The following is a 15957-nucleotide window of genomic DNA, read 5'->3' on the forward strand; positions in this document are numbered from 1 at the left end:
GTAATCAATACAGGTACCAGTGACTACAAACACAAACTTCTGAATATAGGTAACAAGGAAACAAGAGATAATAGAATAAAAACAGTGACCGAAGCACCAGGTAAATTGCATTTCAAATGTTCAGCATAATATTCAGCTTCCAAAGCTTATACTAAAAGACACATAATCTAATGTGGCTAGTGATAGCAACAGAAGGTTCATATCTTCTTGGCTTGTTTTGAAAATTTAATAGAAGTGTCTTTAGTATTTTAGTTCTCAGCATAATACTTACATGTTTTAAATTTATACATTTATTTTGTCAAATACAACTTAGAAACTGGTAGATCTAAATGTTTAAAAATAAAGTTGATTCCAGAGTTTATGCTGATAGAGATGAGTGAGATGATGAGAAACTAGACCTCAGAGTAAGAAGACTCCTAAGGAATCTTTCATTCAAAGAGAAATGCATGTATCAAAGGCATCGCAAGAAAATATTTTGGCTTCTGGACTCAGCGTCTTACTTTTATAAGATTAAGATTTTTTTTTAAATAGGGTAAATACCCTCTGAGTAATCTGAGAAAAGCAAAAGTGCTTATAACTCATAACTTAATTTCCCACTACCTCTCTAAAAGTAAAATAAAAAACAATACTCAGAAAGATGGTTTAAGAATTGATTTCTTTACATCTAGAATGTTTATAGATTGAATTTTGTCTATTCTTTTCTGTAGCTTTCAGAGTGCTTGCCTCTTAACTAAGAACTCCTGTGGATCTGAATACAATGACAAGTTCATTTCTGTAAGCCATGCGCTGAAGCATGGTAATGCACAAATTTTACATTTCCTGCCATTTGTCCTCTCTTCTGGTGGCAAGAAAAAATGTGTTTCTGATAAATTTCTGAGTATGAACTAATCTGAATTCAATTTGGCCACTTGCGAGACTCAGGTCTTCTGTTTACCAGCTCTCTCACCTGTAAGAACTATAAAAGATAAAAGCTCAAAATGTTACCTTTTAAATACCATCTGGAACTGAGCTTGGCTGATACCCATACTATGAGGTAAGAAAGCACTGCATGACTGACTATATTGCCTCTGAAAATAGTCCCCAAATGACACTGCACCTAACTTGGCCTTGGGAGCCCAGACATGATTCAAAATAGCTCCAGTGCACTTGGGAGAAGAGTCATCTACAGTGATGTCACAAGGTCCTGCATGGTATGCCAGCTAGATGATATTGCAATTCTTTAGTTAGAGCACACAGAAGTCAGATCAAATACAGTAGTGGCAAGATGCTGTGGCCTGCGATACACCATATAGCTGAGCATGCTCGTTCCTGCTGTGCAGTGTCTGTAGGTTGGGAACTAAAAAGATTAGAGGCAATCCAGTTCTATCAGTGAGGACCCAGAAGTGGTCATCTCAAGGAGCTTGGGCCTGGAATGTGATTACTCTTTGGCAAACTCAGGCCCAACCAAATGAACAATTGATATGAAACGCAGACATAGAAAAAGTCCAAAGAGCCAGAAGTTGGTCATGTATACTCAATGGCCAGTAGGGTTAATCACTATGGTCCCTGAAGTGAAACCATCACCATAGTGAAGATGATGGATACAAGTCATCTTCCCTGGGGTGACCCCTTAGAGACACCTAGATTCTTCTGTGCTAGCTTTATATATATAAAAACACAACAAACCAAACTTCTGATCCTAGTTTTAACATTCCCAGAGCTCACCCATAGGGAGAATGCCTGACCCTTCCTTGACAGTTTATATGACACCAGGAACCCATAAAGTATCATTCTTTATTATGAGTGAATATCCGTATTCACATCTACTTAAATTGGTTTGGCTGCTAAGTCTCATTCAGTTCTCAGCCAATCCATTCTGGATTATAAAACCATAGTTGTTTTTGGACTGATGACAGACTCCGGTCCATGGTGACTTCAACAAGGTGATGGCCTCCTGGACTCATCCCCCTTGCTGTAATAATCTGCCCACCAAACCACAATTTACCTAGGTGGGAAAGATATGCTAGCATAGAAATAAAAATGAGAAAATAATCAATGTTTTCTAGGCAGAAGACAAGATAATTAGAAGTGCACAATTAGAGGGGTGGCTTTCACTGTTCTTGGAAATTATATGTTTGGAATATAAATGTGTAATAAGAATAATGCTGTAGTGCTATAAGCTTTTTAAAATTTGAATGTTTTCTTAATAATGAAATTAGTATATTATTTTTGCTTTCAATTTTAATTGTTTTTTATTCTAAATTTAAATTATTTCACTTTAATGTCAAAAATATTGCTCTAAAAACACAGTGAGTTCCCTAGTGTTCTTGCTGGCAGCGGCTAGGTCTATCTTTCACAGCACGGGTTTCCTTCTGGGTGATGGTTATGGTTCAGGTAACATGGTTGGTTCTGTGCCATATCTGAAAACTCACAATAATAACTGGTAGTTTAACACAGTTTTCTCTTAATTTCATTTTTTTAAACATTTAAGTGTTCTCCTTCCTTTTAGAATTGTACACCATTTATGCAAAACAATTCTATTGTAGTTTATTTTAATAAGGCATTTTTGTGAAAATCTCTTAATGTTCATATAAATACAACAGCTAGTATATTCTTTTTAAAAAATAGTCAGCACTCTTAGCAGATTGTTAAATGAATGTACCATGTTCACAGAGTCCTCAGCATTATGCTGAATATTTTACTATAGCTTATTGATTCAGTCGTCCAACAAATATTTACTGAAAATCTATTAGTGCTAGGGAATATAACAGACAAAACTCCCTGGCTTCATGTAGTGGAAGAAAGAGACAAAAGATGAGTAACTAAAATAAACCGTGTGCTAATAATAAGCATTCGAAAGAAGGAATGAATCATCAAGAGGGATCTAAAGCTTTGGTGCTGGGTGGGGTGTTACTGAAATCCAGATGAGGTGATCAGGGTAGGCCTCACTGGGAAAATGAGCCTTGAGTAAAGACATGGATGAATTAAGAGAGCACGAAATGCAGATATTTGACAGCAGAGCATTCAGGAAGAAGGAACAGCAAGAGGACAAGCCCTGAGGTTGGACGTGCCTGGTATATTCAAGGAGCGAAAGGAAGTTGGCCTGTCTAGAGCCCTAGAATTTTACAGCACTTTTCATTAACACTTTTCCTTAAACAAATCTTTGGAAAATACTATCATTGTGGCTACTGCTAATACCAGCATAAACATTTACTGAGTACTTACTATCAGTCAGACACTGTACTAAGCACTACACCTTACTTAGCCCTTATGACAAGTTTGTAAAGCAAGTTACAAACTACTATAACCATTTAACAGAGAAGCAAATGTTTGGCAAAATAGTCACTTGCTCGAGGTCACATGGTAAGTAATGGAGCCAGAATTTAAATCGAGAGTCTGGATCTAAATCCAGAGCCTCCAGTATGAATCAATATCCTATACTTCAGTATGTGTGTGTGTCTGTGTGAGAGGGAAAGATAGAGAGGGGGGTTGGGGAGGGAGGGAGAGAGGTTCTTCAAAATTTGCCTACTTCCACCATTTGTATGACAAGGCCGATTTTGGTTTGGATGTTCATTAATTATGAGGAAATAGGCTATGATAAACATTAAGTCAAATGCCCATCAGTGGATGAGTGGATAAAGACAATGTGGTAATACATATAATGGAACACTATTCAGCCTTAAAAAAAGAACATTTTGCCATATGCAACAACATGGATGAACTTTGAGAACACTATGCTAAACGAAATAAGCAAGTCACAGAAAAACAGACACCACATGATTCCACTTCCATGAACTATCTAAAATAGTCAAATTCAGAGAATCAAAGGATAGAACAGTGGTTTCCAGGGGCTAGGGGAAGGGAAAATGAAGAGTGGCTCATCACTGGGCTAGAGTTTCAGTTAAGCAAGATGAGTAAGCTGGAGAGCCCTGCTGCACAACATTGTACCTACTGTCACCAATATATTTGTCAAGAGGGTAGCAGCTCTCATGTGAAGTTTCTTACGATTATAAAATACATTTTTTTAAAAAGGAAATGTTAGTAAGGAATTCAATTTAATAAATTATTAACATTAAAAATTGTCATTAAAAAAATTGTCATTAAATTAGAAGTGGAAATTTCCCATGCCACTCAAATGCCATACTTCCTAATGTCCTTTGCCTCACTCCTTGTGGCTAACCAGTGGGGAATGCTCAGCTTCCTCGGGATCTTTGGTAAGGGTACTTCTTAGGCAGTGCTCCTGGCTTTAGATGTCCTTCACATCTTTTTGTTACCACCCCTAACAGGTTCTTCTGGATGATATACCTCTTCAGCTGAGGTTTTCCTCTATTGCAACAAGGAATTTATTTATTTATTTATTTATTTATTTATTTATTTATTTATTTTCAAAGATTTTATTTATTTATTCATGATAGTCACACAGAGAGAGACAGAGAGGCAGAGACACAGGCAGAGGGAGAAGCAGGCTCCATTCACCGGGAGCCCGACGTGGGATTCCATCCCGGGTCTCCAGGATCGCGCCCCGGGCCAAAGGCAGGCGCCAAACCGCTGCGCCACCCAGGGATCCCTCAACAAAGAATTTAGACTTGGGTGGAAATGTAAGTGTTTAAAAGAGGGCTGGGATATAATCAGATGTTTCAGAACAGTGACTCTAAAGTAAGGTACAAGATGAACTTAAGTCCAGAGGGAATGGGACTTGTAGGTCAATTTAGAGAAATCTCAGGCAAAAATTGATTAAGATCCTGAAACATAGATCGGGCAACCTCTGGATGACAAAGCAAAATACCACAGCCTGGGTGGCTTGAACAATAGACATTTATTTTCTCATGGTTCCAGAGCCTAGAGGTCCATGATCAAGGTGCCAGCAAATTTGGTTTCTGGTGAGAGTTCTCTTTCTGACTTGTAGGCAGCCATTATCTCACTGTTGTGCTCACATGGCCTTTCCGAGAGAGGGGAGAGAGAGAGAGAGAGAGAGAGAGAGGAGGAGAGGGACTGAAACAGACACAGAGAGACAGAGATGGTGGGGGACAGGGAGAGAGAGAATGAGGGAGATGGAAAGAGAGTAAGCTCTCTGGATTCTCTTCTTGGAGGGACACTAACTTTATGAGATCAAGGACTCACCTTTCTGACCTCATTTAACCTTAATTTCTTCCTTAGAGGTCTGTCTCAAAATACAGCCACATTGATGTCAGGGCTTCAACATATGAATTGGGTAAGGGGATAGACACACCCATTCAGCCCATAACAGTAACTGGAAATTTTATTTTGGAATTTGAGTTCAGGCTGGAATGTAGGGATGTCAACAAATAGCCAGTAAACATTGAGGAGATCACCGAAGAACATCGTAGAAAGAACACTACGGCTCCAGCTAACACCAATATTGAAGAAGCATGTGGAGGAAGCAGCAGGAGCCAGTAATTTATATTACTGGCGCAGAATCCCAGAAAGGTAAGATCAAGAAAGAAGGATAGTAAGACATTCAAGGAGGGGATAATTGGAGACTGGATAATGTTAAAACTCCTCCCCTGAGTAGTATGTGCACTGACAAGGAGCCATTAATTTTGGTACCAGATGGGTCATTACGAACTTGTGTCCCCTTTGGCATCTCATGTGCTATCATGTTGTTATGGTTTCAAATATATTCAGTAATCACTTATTTACTGGACTTCTCATGTGCCAACCACTATGCTGGGGGCAGTGATGTAAAAGATACATAACATATGCCTTCAAAGACCCTAATAGTGAAACAATACTTCACTGACATTGGAAAGCTCTGAGCTACAAGTCCTGTGCATACTAGTTCCCTGTCTCTTTCATTTAACCATCCTGGCACAGCCTAACTCATTAATCAGATGTGTAATAGGCTGTTACTTATGTTTCACTTGCTAGTTCCAGCTTTTGCTCTTAACCTGCTCAAACACGACATTCTTTTGGTGTGGATCCCAGGTGTGTGCAAGTCAAAAATACTCCCTCCGCAGCCACCTACATATTCCATGTGGCCTCTTGCTCTCCTACTTGCCTAACCCAACCAGGACCAGTTTATGTTTTGAGCCCACATACCCTAACGAGTTCTCCTGGGTTTCCTTTCTTCTCCTGTTCGAAATGCTTTTGTTAGACTTGTTATTTGTGAGTCAATGTATTGCCATGGTAGGTGGCATATGTGAATCTCTGGCTTGTACCAAATCACCCTGCACCTCCCCTGGTTCTCGGATTCTCTACAAACTCCCCCTAAAAGCTCCTGTGTTTCATCGCATAAATCGTCACCTTCAAGAGTTAAAAAAAAAATCACTGGCAGCCTATCCATTGAATGTGTCTTGTAGAATATGCTTTCTTTGGCTAACACAGTGTTGTAAATTTTAAAAAATTAGTTGCTAACATTTAAATATTGGGATATTTACATAAAAATCAGGATTTCCATGTTCTCTTAAAAAATCAGACAGCCTGACCACACCGTGCCTGTAATACTGCCTGAGGAGCACTGGTTAGAGCTGTGGGCACTGCACCCTTTACAAGGATTATAGGTATCTTGGTTTCCCACAGCTCCCACTCCTCTCTCACATATGGCTCGTGGCTCCTTTATATACCACCAGTCACTGCTCTCATTTTGTTTCCTATCAGGCTCTTAAACTCTCTAGGATTTTGACCATAACTCTAGAAAGATCCATCTAAAATGAAGTTGTAGGCTTTGCTCCATTGTATCTATCATACGACTCATTAGTCACATTCTCAGTTTCTACAAATTCTGGCATATCTAAAACTACCACATATATTATAACTGCATCTTTCAAGCCAGATGGGAAACCCACATTTTTCAGAGGGTGAATTTCATAGATTTTATGCTGGAGACTTAATAACCCATGTTTCTTTCATGGAGCACTCACATTGACCCCTCATTGGCAAGCTGTTTTATTATCACCCTTGGAATGTTATTTTTCCTGTGCTTTGAGTTCCATTCTTGATTTTGGGTACCTCCAAAAAACATATCTTATATGACTGACAGGTATCAGGGTTCTCTTTCTGCTTTTGGTAAAAATGTGTTCGGCTGGGACTGTGGCATAGGCCTTCTGAAGAAGAAGGACAGATGCTGCTCAAACTGCAGTGACATACTGATAGATGGCAGACTTTGGTCGAAAGCCCTGTTAATCCAGCACCTTCAACTGACGAAGGTTAGGCATTTGTTCCACCCTAAATCTCCCCAGAATCAAATATTTACTCAAAAAACATGTGTGCAGAGTTGTAGAGTAAATAAAGACAGGGCGATGTGGCCAGGGGTACAAGGTCTGAGACTAGAATTTGCATGTTGTGTTTCCTAGATGTGTCTATAGCTTCCTGAGGGATGTCAGGAAAATCACTTAACTCCCCCAATTCCACTGCAGAATGGAATTGTTGTTATTTATCTGCCTTACACTGTACAATCATGCTTGATCTCTGCAAAGCTTTAGACGTGGCAAGATGCAAAGAGATCCCCATGACTTTCTCAGAACCTTGAACTATGCCAAGCAAAACGAAGCACAGAAGGCCTCTCTGAAGCAACCAAAGGTCTATTTTTCCAAAGAAACGTAAGCTCAGGAGGACATCTATCCTGTGGCCATGTAAGTGGGCTTCTCCCTACCCCTGTGTTAGCAGACAGGCTGCCACTGTTCCCTTATTTCTGTTCTAGTCAAACATCAGGTCTCTCTATCTTCACCCTCCCCTCCTCCCCCATTTAATAAGAAACACATTCTCTTTCCTTAGGACACACACACATACACACACACACACACATACAGAAAAAAACAGAGATTTAAGTAGAACAGCAGAATCTCTACCTACACACAACTTGCTAAATATATAGAGCTGAAAATAGCCAGAGCTGAGAGAAAGGAAAAAAAGAAGAGTGTTTTAACAGTAAAGTAAAACCACAACTAATGACTTCAGGAGACAGGAGCTAGGTGGACAAGCAAAGCATTACAGTTTTAAATATATGGGATTTGGCCTCACCTCCCCAGTAAGTGGCCTGGCACCAATTCAAATAGGCTGGTCTGGCACGCTAGTGCCTCTGAAAGGGACCACACTGGCGGATGGAAACGACCACAAAACCCACAGAGAAAGTGCAGGCTTCCAAAGGCAACAAGGAAGCAACCAGACTGGCAGCAAAAGCAATGCCAAGGCCCCGGCATCAGCAGGGAGGGGCCAGCCTCGCCAAGTTGGATTTGCTCTCTCCTTACACTGGGACGGCCAACAGTCAGTGCAGTCGGTGGGAGGATGGGCAGAGAGGGGGCAGGCACTGTGGAGGTCCTGGACCCAGGTAGCCCAACGTGGTGACAAAGTAGAGAATGCCACAGTGGAAGAGGACAGGGCCTTTTCCCTTCTGGGCGCCATATTGCAGAAAGCTGAGAGAGTCATGCTCGCAGAATATTTCTGTGTATTAAAAAGAAGGCAGTAATTTTTATGGGCTTCTAGTTCTGGAAAATATTTTGCTATACAAACAGTTGTTTTTCATGCCATCAAAGACTGCCAAATGATTTGGTACTTGAAGCATTCTTGCTTTGTCCTGCATGAGAGAGTAAGGAATCTAATTCAGTGGGTGGAAGACACAGCAGGGGGCTTTAATTGGCCAGTCACCATTTTTAGCAAGTATGGTGGTGTCTACACAATGCCAGCATTGCTAGCTGGAAAGCTGAAATGGAATTAAAGCTTCACCCGAGGCTAAACAATACATAATAGTGGGACTATTTGCCCTGAATTGGCTGATTGCTTTGATAACTGCCCAGCCTCAGTTTTCTCCATTTTTAAAATATGGATTAAAAACTAATTTCCAAGATTTCCAGAGGGGGTGGTATGATCAAATTATTTCCAACTCCTTGAAGAGTTAAAAATGCCAAATAGTCATCAAAAAAATATAGCTTGTTCTTTCAGTAACTAGAAAAGAGCTGTAATTATGGATTTCTATCACGGTTCTGTGTTCCTTTCTTTGCCCGAGTAGACTGGTATAATAATTAAGTGATGAAAATAACAATTGCAACATTTCCCACTTTTCTGAGCATTTTACATTTTGTTTCATCTTATAAAAGTTTATGGCTGGGATCCCTGGGTGGCGCAGCGGTTTGGCGCCTGCCTTTGGCCCAGGGCGCGATCCTGGAGACCCGGGATCGAATCCCACATTGGGCTTCCGGTGCATGGAGCCTGCTTCTCCCTCTGCCTGTGTCTCTGCCTCTCTCTCTCTCTCTGTGACTATCATAAATAAATAAAAATTAAATATTAAAAAAATAAATAAATAAAAGTTTATGGCTCAGGTGTTGGTAGGCTCCATTTACTGAGAAAACTAGTTTGGCACACTGGGAAATCAGAAGAACATGGTTGCAGGAACTCAGTGAGTTAAAGGTTGGGCAGAAAGGGCAGGGCTATGCTCACTCAGAGTCTTGTATGCTGCATTTGAGGAGCACCCCAAGTTTGTGATGCTGGATGACAAATTTAAATAGAGATGGGTAGTAGGTAGTTTGCCTTTTGGGCCTCATACTGTTAAACAAAGTTTGGGCTGGGATTATGACTTTGATAGGCACACACATGGTGTTTTAAGCCATGAGGGGATGAATTATCTACAGAGTGAAAGTGGAGAGATGACAACATGATATTGAGCCAGGAGAATGTGCAAGAAACAGAAACCAGCAATGAAGACAGAGTGAAGGGCAGCTTTACTGGAAGTGAAGGACAGGAAGTCAACAACTGTGTTGGCTGTTCTTGGCAATTCTGATAAGGAGTCAGAAGTGTTCACTGGGCTCATTGCTGACCTGGGCAGTGGTAATCCAAGTGAATAATCAGGAGAGAAACCAGTTTAGAAGAGCTTACGTGCTGCAAAAAAATTAAGGAAATGTAGATGGCAAGTGAAGATGTCTGGTTACAAAGGGGAGGAGAATGATGGGAGAGACACCCAGGTGCGTAGAGGACCAGGAAAGATTTGTAGATTTTGTTGGTTGGTTTATTTTGAGCAGTCTGAGCACACTTGAGTGCTGTTGGAAGAACGCAGGAACAGGCAAGAGATTGATGATGTGGAGAGGATCACTGGGAGTCCAAGGTCCTAAGGAAGGTGTGTGGAGATCCAGGCCACACATACTTTTTGTCTTTGCTGGGTGGGATCTCTGCTTTAGATGGCAAGAGGCAAGGGTGGACAGATTAAGGGAAGAACAAAGAACCGCCGGGAAAGCTGCAGATGAAAAGCTTACTTGGCAAGTCTCTCCTTGCATTTCCCAATCCCATTCTTTTGCTTGGATATCTGGCACAGGACCCACCTCCTCCACAGTGTTCTTTTGTTGTCCCCAGCTTATTTTCTTTCTCTTCTTTCAGATAATTATAAATTTACCTCCTTTTGCATAATAGCACACTGCCTTGTCTTCTCATTTAGATATGCATTTTGTTTGGGAAAGAACTCTTGCTTTTTTAAAAAAAATGTGGTAAAATATACATAATGGGAAATTTACAATTGTAACCATTTTAAGTATACAGTCCAGTGACATTAAGTACATTCATTCACAGGATTGTACAACCATCACCACTACATATTTCCAGAACTTGTCATCGCCCCAAACAGAAACTCTGCCCATTAAACACTAATCGCTCCTTGCCACCCCTACCCAGCCCTAGTAACCTTGATTCTATTTCTATCTCTCTGAATTTGGCTAAGCTAGATACTTCATTTAAGTGGACTCACATTTTTCCTTTCATATTTGGCTTATTTTGCTTAGTGAAATATTTTCATAATTCATCCATATGATAGCATGCATCAAAAATTCATTTCCTGTTATGGCCTAGTAATATTTCATTGTATGTATATACCACATTTTGCTTTTCCATTCAGTCATCTGTTGATGGATACATGGGGTGTTTTCACTTTTCAACTACTGTGAATATCACCGCTGTAAACATAGACATGCATCTGTTTGAATCCCTGCCTTCAATTCTTTTGGGTATATACCTAGGATGGAAACAGCTGGATCCTATGGTAACTCTATGCTTAACTTTCTGAGAAACTGCTAATCTAGTTTTTTCATAGTAGCTGCACCACTTTACATTCTCACAGCAATGTATGAGGAATGTACATACATACATTGTACATTCACTGGCATGAATTGTTGCCAACAATGTTATTTGTTGTTATATTACTGTTATTGTAACCTGTTATTGTTGTTGTTATTATTACTTATTTTGGAAAATAGCCATCATAAGAAGTATGAAATGGTATCTCATTGTGGTTTTTATTTGCATTTCTCTAATGACTAATGGTGTTGTGCATCTTTTCATGGGCTTATTGGCCAGTTACATATTTTCTTTGGAGAATGTCTATTCAAGTCCACTGATCATTTTTGAATCGAGTTGTTTGTTTTTTCAAGGAATTCCTTGCCTTTTGCATTATCTTTTTAGATCCCCTTTAGTCCACAGTAGGGGGCTCTTGAAGAATTGCTATTTTGTTGTTGTTTTTTGAAGATGTTTGTATGAAAAATTTCAAACATTCAGTAAATCTGAAAGAATTCCCCAAGTTTCCATACTAATAATGTGTTATATTTGACTTCTCTCCTACTTATCCATCATCTATTGCAAATTTCTACCTATCGGTCATGTTTATTTTATGGGTGTTTTTCAAAATGAGTTGGAGATATTAAGAAATAATTTTTTAATGGATAAAAAATATAGTCTCAATAAAATGTATAAGTAAGGTTGGGGCAGAGGTACGGCTGTCTCTGGGACTTCTCTGGCAGATAAAGTGTAAGAGCAGAAGAGGCCTAAAAGTCAGTAGGGGTTTAGCTTCCTTACTTTGAACATGCCTTAATGAAATTTCTTGGGAAAATGAATCAAAGAAAATGTTCCCAGGGAACAGGCAGTGCTGACAGGGGGATGTCACCATCACAGCCCCCAGGCTGTATATTTCTACGGTTGCTGGGCAACACTGCTGTCTCATCTGGTACACATGTAAGCAATGAATCCTGGGGCTAGAAGTAAAACTGCCCGAGGCTAGTAGCTTCCATAATTAGCTCTAAACTTCCCTGTTTCTCTCCTACCTCATCAACTCTCTGGTCTTCCTCTATTCATTTCATTAACCACCATTTTTTTTTTTTTCATTATACTACCATCCTCTAGAGTAGTGTTTTAGAGAACATCTGTAGTGAACTTTTAGAAACTTCCTCAAGCACCTGTGTACTCCAGTTCTAGGGCCCATCAGATCCTGCACTCAGATTTCTTTCTTGTACTTGCCTCTGAAGAACTCCAAGCAACCCTGTCAAGACCACAGGGATCTATGTTGCTCTCCTAATTACAACCAATCCATTGCCTGCCTAGCATTTTCTGTCTTTATCAAACTCCTCATGCTCAGCTAAACCTCCTGGCCAACCTGCTGCCCTTTGACCTTGTCCTAGCACCACAAAAACCATCTTGAGGCCACTTATGAGGTACCATCAACACAGAGGTACAGAGTGTAGACTATGCCCAAAGGAGTACAGCGTCACCAAGGAAGTTTTGAGAAATGAAATCTCATGATAAAAGCAAGAGAAATTATGCTTTGGTTGGAAGCACATTTTAGAAAAGAACAAGGAAAACAGCCAAATAGACATGAAAAATAAAAAACAGGGCCCTTTGATGAAGCAAAAGTCAGTGGCATCTGAGACACAAGACCACGAGCATATTTGGAAACAAATTGTAATCTCTCCTGCGCAGTTTTGTTGTAAAAAAGACCCTGTGGGTCTTCTGGCAAATAGGGTAGATGGTAAGTAGGCTTATTGAAGACCTACTGGAAATCAGGAAAGAGGCAGGGAGGTGGGAGAAAAGGCCGGGAGATGGTGGGATTTTGACAGAACGATGAATTGCATCCAAATAAATAAGATTTAATAACCGTGTATGAAAAGACAAAGTCCTCATTTTCACCTGTCTCTGGATTTGCAAACATAGATATTTCCTTTAGAGAGGAAACCACAGTATTTATGATTGGTTCATATTTCACACCTTTATTCATACATATCCTGTGATGTAAAAGGCCTATTTCTTATTTCATAGGAAATGCTAAATGCACTGGGGATTCACAGAAAAGCTCAAAGCTTTTCTAGGAGAAGTTCACGTAAGTAGTTAGTCACAGGAGTACAACCTAAAAAACAAAGCCTTCTTTCTGACTCTGCAGAAATTAAGTACTGACATGTGAAACCTGCTGAGAGTTTCATCTGTTTTTACTCTGAAAGCCTCATTCTTTTTGTCTCAGTATGTGCATACACACATCATGCTTTAAGCTGAAAGATGCTAGCCAGCTCCTCCTGACGCGCCTGGCACAGGGTAAAGAAGGTAGCAGCGCCTCCTAGTGCTCACTCCCTCCAGTTACAGTCCACAAACGGGCAAGTGGATTGGGACCCTTTTTTATCCCTGGATGGCCAGAACACCAAAATACCAAAAGTCTGGATTTGTTGATGTAATTCCCAACCAAGCTTCAAACACTGTTAAGTTATATTAAAAGGAAAAATGAACACAAGTCAGAAATATGGATTTTCAGTCAAGCATTTTAATAGCAGCTTTCACTATCGAAGATCAATGTAATGTCACTTGCAAGAACAGTAAGGTTACGCTTGGAATATAGGAACAATATATATCCACAGATTATCAGGGGAAGGTGAGTTGGCTTTTGAAAATTGGGTCCCTGGTGTCAGGATAAGGGGAGCTGACTAATTTAATTCTTGTTTGGCATAATGTGACAAATTTAGCTCCTTTATATTGGATTTTAATGTATTAAAGAGCAGATCAAGCTTTCCCCTTCTTGTCACATAGCTGAAGCATTCTATCTTCCTAGTGGTTTGTTTTTATTTTTAAAGTGAGGCATGCTGATAGGATATAAAATGATGCTCTCACATTTCTCTTCTTCCTGTACTTTCTTCTTATTGCAAGTCCATTAATCAGAATGTCAAGCATAGGTGCACAGATACAGCTGTGTAAGATACTAGTAAAAGAAAAGCTGGCTACTTCTCAATGATTGTAGTCCTCAAATGATGATAATGATGATGATGACTAGCATATCATCCATCAAGAGCTTTATAGAGATTATCTCATAACAGACCAGGCATTATTGTCTACCCCATTTTACAGTGGAGGAAGAGGAGGGGGCCACACAGCTCATGGGAGTAGCTGAGGTAAGATTCAACCCTAGGGAGCCTGACTCTAGAGCTCAAGTTCTGAATCACTGGGAGATACACTGCCACCCCAATGCAGTAATGCCACAGGGAGTCTCCAGGCAAAAGTTATACAGAGGGGTCAGCACAAGGATTGCCATGCGATTGTGTTGCCAAAGACCCACAATGGGAATGGGGATGTGTTTCAAAGGTTGTATATGAACAGTGGCCTAGAAAAAGGGATGATAATATGCATACTAGTGCTTGCTGCATTCTGACACCTGGGAAGTAGGGCTGTGATTCTTCCCCTAACACCCTGCTTGAAGGAGAAATTCTAGTGGAATGGTTACTCACAGGGAGATCTCTGAAAATTTTGGGACTGCTCTCCTCAGCTAGCATTTTTAAAAAGCGTATAATCAGGTTAAAATGAAAATCCTGAACAGTAGTTCTGACTACTGAAATAAGACAGCTGGACCCATGTTGAAAAGACTGAAGTTGTAACTACAGAAAGGCTTGATGGCCTCTGGAAACAGGCATTTTCTCTGGAATGACCACAGAGCAGCCAGAGACAAGGGCCCAGAACATTGAGAATATACTTAAGGTTTTTTTGGTAAGCCATTTCTATTCTTGCATTTTAGAGAGAAATAAATGACAGTTCCTTTAGTAATGGAAAAAGTGGGAGCTTTAGCTTTAATTTCAGAAAATACAGGCCTAGGTTTTTATATTATTTTTATAAAATAAAAATTTTATAGTCTTATTTTCTTTAATTTTTAAATTTTTATTACTAAACTCCTACATGGTCATCTTTACCAGTAGAATCATCAAAAGATGTATAAAGGAAAGTGAGTCATCTCTATCCACCTAGAGTTCCCTTTATTCCAAGGTAATATTAACGTTCAAAGTCCATCCTTCCATCCACCTTCTCTATACCCATACAGACATGCACACTCACATATAGACATATGCAAAATCTCATTTTTTGAAAATGAAACATACTGCAACTTGGTTTTCTTGCTTATCACTGAATCGTGGACACCTCCCCAAGTTGGCAGAGTGCAATAATTTTTTTTTTAAATAGCAGTGCAGTATTCCCTGGTACGGATGTGACATAATTAATCTCTCCCTGATGGCAAAAGCTGATTTTGTTTCCAGTTTAGAGTGCTGGAAGACATTGAGGCAAATGAGCTGTAACATGCATCTTTACCTCCTGATGCTTGCTTTTCAGAGATCCTCCAAAGTTGGATGGCTAAGTCAAAGCATATGTATATTTTAAATTTTATTTGATATTGCAAAATGACTTTCAGAAATGGTGGCAATTGAATATCCAGCCAGCAATGTGTAAGACTGCCCATTTCCTAACATTCTGACTAGTAATGGATACTTTTATTCTTTTAGTTTTGTCAATGTGATGGTTTTTAAAATATCTCATTTTTAATTCAATTTGCATGTTTTCTAATGACTAGTAAATGAAGTTGAGCATGTGCATGTCTACAGGAAACTTGGATTCCACTTCCATATTCCTTGCCCATTTGTCTATTGAGTTATATGTTTTCTTAAGTTCAAGAAATTCTTTTAATATTAGGAATATTACCCTTTTGTCTTCCATCCGCATTGCAACTTTCCCCCCCCAGTCTCTCAGTTTTTTCTTTTTATAGAATCTTTTAACATCCAATTTAAAAAGCTACAGTTTAATGTATTTTTTCTTTTGGCTTCATGATTTCCTGTCTTGCTTGGAAATTTTTTCCAATATTTTTATTATTTTGTATTTTATATTTATACTGTTAATTGATTTGGAATTCATTCAGTAATACGGACTGACATTTAGCTTTGTTTTCTCCTATGTTGGATAGTCAATTATGTCAGC

This window comes from Nyctereutes procyonoides, unplaced genomic scaffold, assembly GCF_905146905.1.
Source record: "Nyctereutes procyonoides isolate TBG_1078 unplaced genomic scaffold, NYPRO_anot_genome, whole genome shotgun sequence".
Taxonomy (NCBI): Eukaryota; Metazoa; Chordata; class Mammalia; order Carnivora; family Canidae; genus Nyctereutes; species Nyctereutes procyonoides.